The 7500-nt window shown below is 56.5% G+C and overlaps 2 non-coding genes and 1 pseudogene across 2 annotated transcripts; all 3 read right to left on the bottom strand.

Annotated features, from left to right (window-relative positions):
• Positions 1-263, bottom strand: part of LOC130727174 (28S ribosomal RNA) — a 3955-nt pseudogene extending 3692 nt beyond the window's left edge.
• Positions 264-624: 361 nt separating this feature from the next.
• Positions 625-777, bottom strand: LOC130727180 (5.8S ribosomal RNA). Its single transcript, XR_009015210.1, has one exon. It is a non-coding gene; the product is annotated as a 5.8S ribosomal RNA (ribosomal RNA).
• An 802-nt stretch (positions 778-1579) lies between these two features.
• On the bottom strand, positions 1580-3469 carry LOC130727147 (18S ribosomal RNA). Its single transcript, XR_009015183.1, has one exon. It is a non-coding gene; the product is annotated as an 18S ribosomal RNA (ribosomal RNA).
• Positions 3470-7500: the final 4031 nt, after the last annotated feature.

Raw genomic sequence — 7500 nt, 5'->3', positions numbered from 1 at the left:
GACCCACACGACAACCGCTCCTGCTCTACGGGCCTGTCACCCTCTGTGTGGCCCCATTCAAGTTGGACTTGAACCAGTGAGCGAGTCGCCGTGTTGACGGGCCCTCCCAAACGCTACATTTCCCGCCGAGCGAGGCCCGGGGGATTCAGCGCTGGGCTCTTCCCTGTTCGCTCGCTGCTACTAGGGGAATCCTTGTTAGTTTCTTTTCCTCGGCTTAGTAATATGCTTAAATTCAGCCGGTAATCTCACCTGAACTGAGGTCGTGAAAGGCGAATCGCGCGGAGGCGAAACGCAAAGTGCGAGAAAATAATGCAAACTGCGCGGTTGCTCTTTGTAAGGCATACCTCCAAGTCTTCAAGACGGGCAGCGCGACGTCGAGTTCGAGAACAAGAAACGTCACACACCCGCCGCTTTTGGCAGAACGTCTGGAGGCTGTCTAGCGCACGAGGGCGCTCTCTGGCTATCCTTTATAAGACGTACCGCTAGGCAGAGTGCTTTCTCTTTACGGGGGAAGCGGTGAAGCGACCACCCTGAGGATTTTAAGAGTACCACGCTTGCGCGCGGAGACTCCAATCTCGCTCTGTCGTAAACGACAGAACAGTCTGGTCTTTGAGTTTGGTCAACCGACCCTCAGTCAGGTGTGGCCCAGGAACAAGTCCTAGGGCCGCAATGTGCGTTCGAATTGTCAATGTTCATGTGTCCTGCAGTTCACATGGCAACGCGCAATTAGCTGCGTTCTTCATCGACCCACGAGCCAAGGGATCCACTGAAATGGTTTGTATTTTTTAAAACATTTTGAAGCCGGCGGAGCGCGTCGCGTGAGCGAGCTCTCGTGTACGGCGACAAGCAGTCAAGAGGAATACTTCCGAAGAAAATTGGAGTCCACCAGCGAAAAAAAAAAAGAAGTCGATGAGACGCGACGCGCCTCATTTTCTCTGTGTGACTTCTTTCTCTCTCTGTACGCTGTTAGCGCGGTTTTAAACTCCCAAACCATCAAGTCGCCTTTTACACCACCGGAGTGGAGGCATGGGTTAGACGGTATGTTGTGACCACCGGGTCGCGTCGGCGCGGATATGGAGAGGCTCTCGCCGCTCCACCGCATTACTATCAGCTCACCGGCAAAGAAGGCGACGCCCGCACTCTGAAATCAAAGCACTGGTCGAGCGAGGCGTACGCACTTCTGTAGGGTGTTTAGCGTCCGATACCGACACTTCATCTGGCCTCCCTGTTTTGGGCCATCTCCCGGTCATCTGCTCCGTCGTTCGATCAGGCAAGCCAGTCGGCGAGAGGACGTCCGCGCCGAGTAGAGAGAGGAGCGCGCAAGGACCTGGTGACACGAGTGGAATCGAACCGTCTCTGACCGTGTCGGTGGCCCTACCTACGCATCTCGCTCTCTCCCTCTCGGGGGCCGTCCCTCTCCGAGGCGCAATCACGAACTCGGGAACGTAGTGGATTTTTACGACATAAAACCATCGGCGCGCAGAGGCCATACAGCCGTTACCCGCGCGCCTCGAGCGGTACTCTGACAGTCGTATCGTTTTGATTTTTATCGTAAAACTTTGCTTTCGCAAGAATACGGTAATGATCCTTCCGCAGGTTCACCTACGGAAACCTTGTTACGACTTTTACTTCCTCTAAATGATCAAGTTTGGTCATCTTTCCGGCGGCAGCGGCGATCCCGAAGGAACACCGCGCGCCAGTCCGAAGACCTCACTAAATCATTCAATCGGTAGTAGCGACGGGCGGTGTGTACAAAGGGCAGGGACGTAATCAAGGCGTGCTAATGACACGCCTTTACTGGGAATTCCTCGTTCATGGGGAACAATTTCAAGCCCCAATCCCAAGCACGAAGGTGTTTCAGCGGGTTACCCGGACCTTTCGGCCAGGGAGGACACGCTGATACCTTCATTGTAGCGCGCGTGCGGCCCAGAACATCTAAGGGCATCACAGACCTGTTATTGCTCAATCTCGTGCGGCTAGAAGCCGCCTGTCCCTCTAAGAAGATTTGTCTTCGCCGGCTGCAACAAAGGAAGCCGGAAACGACTAGTTAGCAGGCTAGAGTCTCGTTCGTTATCGCAATTAAGCAGACAAATCGCTCCACCAACTAAGAACGGCCATGCACCACCACCCACTGAATCAAGAAAGAGCTCTCAATCTGTCAATCCTTCCAGTGTCCGGGCCTGGTGAGGTTTCCCGTGTTGAGTCAAATTAAGCCGCAGGCTCCACTCCTGGTGGTGCCCTTCCGTCAATTCCTTTAAGTTTCAGCTTTGCAACCATACTTCCCCCGGAATTCAAAAACTTTGGTTTCCCGGAAGCTGCCCGATAAGGCATAAAAAGAACCTTTATCGGATGGCTAGTCAACATCGTTTATGGTTAGAACTAGGGCGGTATCTGATCGCCTTCGAACCTCTAACTTTCGTTCTTGATCAACGAGAACATCCTTGGCAAATGCTTTCGCTTCGGTCCGTCTTGCGACGATCCAAGAATTTCACCTCTAACGTCGCAATACGAATGCCCCCGCCTGTCTCCATTAATCATTACCTCTGGTTCTGAAAACCAACAAAATAGAACCGAGGTCCTATTCCATTATTCCATGCACTAGCATTCAGGCAATATCCAGCCTGCTTGAAGCACTCTAATTTGTTCAAAGTAAAAGTGCCGGCCCACCTCGACACTCAATGAAGAGCACCGCGACAGGATTGAATCGGCGCCGCCCAACGACCCGAAAGCCGCCAGCTAGACACGCCACCGGCAGGACGTCCCGCATCGCGTCAGTTTGACACCGTCGGGCGGTGAACCGACGGTGCGGGACACAGATCCAACTACGAGCTTTTTAACCGCAACAACTTTTATATACGCTATTGGAGCTGGAATTACCGCGGCTGCTGGCACCAGACTTGCCCTCCAATTGATACTCCTTAAAGGATTTAAAGTGTAGTCATTCCGATTACGGGGCCTCGGATGAGTCCCGTATCGTTATCTTTCGTCACTACCTCCCCGAGCCGGGAGTGGGTAATTTGCGCGCCTGCTGCCTTCCTTGGATGTGGTAGCCGTTTCTCAGGCTCCCTCTCCGGAATCGAACCCTGATTCCCCGTTACCCGTTACAACCATGGTAGGCGCAGAACCTACCATCGACAGTTGATAAGGCAGACATTTGAAAGATGCGTCGCCGGCACGAAGGCCGTGCGATCAGCCCAAAGTTATTCAGAGTCACCAAAGTAGACGATGGCCGAAACCACCGATTGGTTTTGATCTAATAAAAGCGTCCCTTCCGTCTCCGGTCGGGACTCTGTTGGCATGTATTAGCTCCAGTATTTCCGCAGTTATCCATGTAACTGAAGTACGATCTATTGAACCATAACTGATATAATGAGCCTTCCGCGGTTTCACCTTAATGTGGCTTGCACTTAGACATGCATGGCTTAATCTTTGAGACAAGCATATGATAACTGGCAGGATCAACCAGGTAGCTGTCGTCCACCCGCGAGGGGCTTCGTGAGCGTCTGTTTGAGATAGACCCCGGGTCAAGCCCCGAAAGAGTCCCAGACTCAGCGTGAAATTTTATTTCGTTTTACCGTGAGAATTGCTTCACAGCGCAGGAGAGCACGTCCGCCACTAGGGAGCGCTCGCCGTGTTGCCGGCCCTTCACCACGGGTAAAACAAGCGACGCCCTCCGGCGCACTGGGCTACCTCGGGGGATGTCTTTCAATCCCCTTTTTTCGCCCGCGCTCCGAGAGACACGTCTTTCTTTATTTTAGGGTCCGCGACGGGCACCCTTTCTTTCAGATTCAAACTTCTCCGTCCGACTCTTCGGTAGAATACCGTTCGTCTTAGGTAAGTCGTGCTCTGTAATACTTTCGCTCGGTGAGCAGAGAGTCAATGAAGCTCCTTGTGAGGTTTCCCTCTGGAAGCAATAGTTTTGATCGATTGTCCGCTTTGGGCGGCCGTGACAGAAGCGACAGAGGGCCGCGGACGAGCTGTCGAGGAGGCGCTTTTCGATAACGTGACCGTACGAACACCCCTTGTGAGGGTGCCCGCGCCACGCCGCTGTTCCGTTCACGTCCAACTTGTTTCGAAGCTTTCAACCGCAAGAACCACTCGGGCCGGTAAATCAAAGATTTTCCTTCCTTCGTGGGCGCGGCGGAGTGCATTCATCGCTCGGAGAGTGTTTTGACGGGAGCTACTAGGCTTCGCTCGCCGCCGACTACCAATCCAGGAGGACCCCCTCGGTCTCCATTGCGTGCACCACAAACGACTGATACGAAACGGGACGCTCGCTACTACGAACACAGCGGGATTTCGGACTTGTCGTGCGTAAGCTTACGTACTTCCTTCGTGCGTCCATTTGCTCTGTGCGGCGTGATTTTGCCTCAGGACGCGACTACCGGAAATATTTCAGCTAGAAGCACATTCGACTGGTTGGCGACACCGCGGGTAGGAACGAAAAATACGGACCATGAATCCCACGGATCGCGTGCGACTTACGTACATGGACGCGCCGATGTCACACCGAGGGAAGGCACTTACTCGCGCAGAGCGTTTTCGGCTAACCATCCCAAGCACCAGAAGGTCGACTCTTTTGTCAGGGAAGCGACACAAACCCAGAATTCATTCTCTCTCCTCCTATAGGCGTTTTGACAACACGAACCGCTGTTATTCCCTTTTGAGAGACGTTCACGTACATTCGTCGGGTTTTCACTCGTCGGAAAATACGCTTTCTCTTTGCGGGACGGACTTTTCTCATTCGAAGAGCGCTTGGCACCGTAGAATGGCTACTCATCCGTCCCTGAACGTCTCTCGCGGTAATCGTGTTTCTCTCATACCAGACCTCTCTCCTCCTATAGGCGTTTTGACAACACGAACCGCAGTTATTCCCTTTTGAGCGTCTCTCACGTATGTTCGTCGGGTTTTCACTCGTCGGAAAATACGTTTTCTCTTTGCGGGGCGGACTTTCAACATTTTGCAGAGCGCTAGCACCGTAAAAATGCGTACACGTCCGTCCCTGAGCGACACTCGCGGTAATCGTGTTTCTTTCAGACCAGACCTCTCTCCTCCTATAGGCGTTTTGACAACACGAACCGCAGTTATTCCCTTTTGAGCGTCTCTCACGTATATTCGTCGGGTTTTCACTCGTCGGAAAATACGTTTTCTCTTTGCGGGGCGGACTTTCAACATTTTGCAGAGCGCTAGCACCGTAAAAATGCGTACACGTCCGTCCCTGAGCGACACTCGCGGTAATCGTGTTTCTTTCAGACCAGACCTCTCTCCTCCTATAGGCGTTTTGACAACACGAACCGCAGTTATTCCCTTTTGAGCGTCTCTCACGTATGTTCGTCGGGTTTTCACTCGTCAGAAAATACGTTTTCTCTTTGCGGGGCGGACTTTCTTCATTTTGCAGAGCGTTAGCACCGTAAAAATGCGTACACGTCCGTCCCTGAGCGACACTCGCGGTGATCGTGTTTCTTTCAGACCAGACCTCTCTCCTCCTATAGGCGTTTTGACAACACGAACCGCAGTTATTCCCTTTTGAGCGACGCTCACGTATATTCGTCGGGTTTTCACCCGTCAGAAAGTACGTTTCCTCTTTGCGGGACGGACTTTTCCTCACTCTCACAGCGCATGCACCGTAAAAATGCGTACTCGTCCGTCCCCGAGCGTCCCTCGCGGTCATCGCGCTCCTCAGCCCGGGCCTCTCTCCTCCTATAGGCGTTTTGGCAACACGAACCGCAGTTATTCCCTTTTGAGCGACGTGCACGTACGCACGCCGGGCCCAGAGGCGTCAGGATATACCTCGCCTCCGCTCGGCGCTGCGGTGGGCGGCCGTTCGCCGCAGCCGAGCCGCACGACTCTATGTCCGAGCGCTGGCGCGCTGCGGACTCTGCGGCGAGCTCGGCCCGCCTCCGTCCCGCGCCGTGAGGCACGGAGACGCAAGCGCGCGGCGGCTCGAGACCGGCGCGGCACGCTGCCGAGCCGATCAGGCTGCGGACCGTGCGGGGAGCTCGGCCCGCCTCCGTCCCGCGCCGTGAGGCACGGAGACGCAGGCGCGCGGCGGTCCGAGTCCGGCGCGGCGCGCTGCCGAGCCGGCGCTGCCGGCCGCGGCGCTGCGCGCTGCACGCTGAGCACGGACTCGTACGACAAGCCCGCAGCCTCTGCGCACTCCGGCGGAGTGTGCCCTGAGGCCGCGGAGCCCGCCGTCAGCGCGGCAGACCGGCCAGACGGCCGGCCCGCCGGCGTGCCGGCTCTCCGCGCGCCGACCGCGGCCGCGCTGCTCGTCACCGTACGGTGCGGAGCTGCGCGGCGCCGTCCCGTGCGCTAGGGCACGGTACGGTGCGGTGCGCTGCGGTGCGGACTTTTTTCCCTGGCCAGTCCGACGGGCACCCGGGATGTCTCCGCGGGTAGAGGGACCGCCCGTCGCCAGCGCGCGCGCCCGGCACCGCGCGGAGCGGTGCGGCGCGGCGCGCCGGGCGCCGTCGACACTTAGTCTCTGGCGCGCCCGGCCAGACCCAGCCGCATGGTCTCCTCCTATAGGCGTTTTGACAACACGAACCGCTGTTATTCCCTTGCGAGCGCTCTCCGCCGCATTCTGACAGTCGCAGGCGCGTCGGAAAGTGGTCGGCGGCCGAAATTTACGGACTTTGGAAGACCTACTCTGGACTTAGAAAAATTTTCGAAAACCAAAATTTTTTTTAACGTCGCGGGGTGTTGTGTGCGTGTCCGCCATACGCCCCCGGACCATTTTGGACCCGCCGTTCAACCGATTGCGTTAGAATGGACCAAAAATAGTCCGAGTCCCCAAATGACCGAATTGGGACGCGACTTCGCTTCGTGCGCGTGCCCGGGGGGTTGGCGACCCGTTCCGGCCCGTGTCCGAAACCCATTGAACCAAATTTTGAACGGAAATGATCCATTATTCCTGGGAGGCGCTAGAAGGACGGGACAAACGCCGTTCCCTCGGGGATCGGACCCGGAGGTCTTGCGCCACATGCCCAAACGCACCTCCGACACCCTGCGGCCCATTCGAACGCCAAATTGAACAGAAATGATCCTTTATTCGCCCGCGGCGCTAGAGGGACGGGACGAACGCCGTTCCGCCGCGTTCCGGTCCGGGAGGACACGGGACGACGGCCCGGACGCCCCGCCGACACCCGGCGGTCCATTCGAACGCCGTATTGAACGAAAATGATCCTTTATTCCCCCGTGGCGCTAGAGGGACGGGACGAACGCCGTTCCGCCTCGGTCCGGCCCGGGAGGACACGGGGCACCGGCCCAGACGCCCCGCCGACACCCGGCGGTCCATTCGAACGCCGTATTGAACGAAAATGATCCTTTATTCCCCCGCGGCGCCAGAGGAACGATACGAGCGCCGATCCTTCGCGGGCCGGCCCAGGAGGACTCTGGCCATCGGCCTCGACTCACCTCTAGCGCACCGCGGTCCATTCGAACCCTGTTTCGAACGAAAATGGTCCATTAATCCCTCGTGGCGCTAGTCGGACAGGGCGA

Source organism: Lotus japonicus, chromosome 6 (assembly GCF_012489685.1).
Source record: "Lotus japonicus ecotype B-129 chromosome 6, LjGifu_v1.2".
In the NCBI taxonomy this organism is placed as follows: Eukaryota; Viridiplantae; Streptophyta; class Magnoliopsida; order Fabales; family Fabaceae; genus Lotus; species Lotus japonicus.
This window is presented reverse-complemented; position numbering and strand designations above follow the sequence as displayed.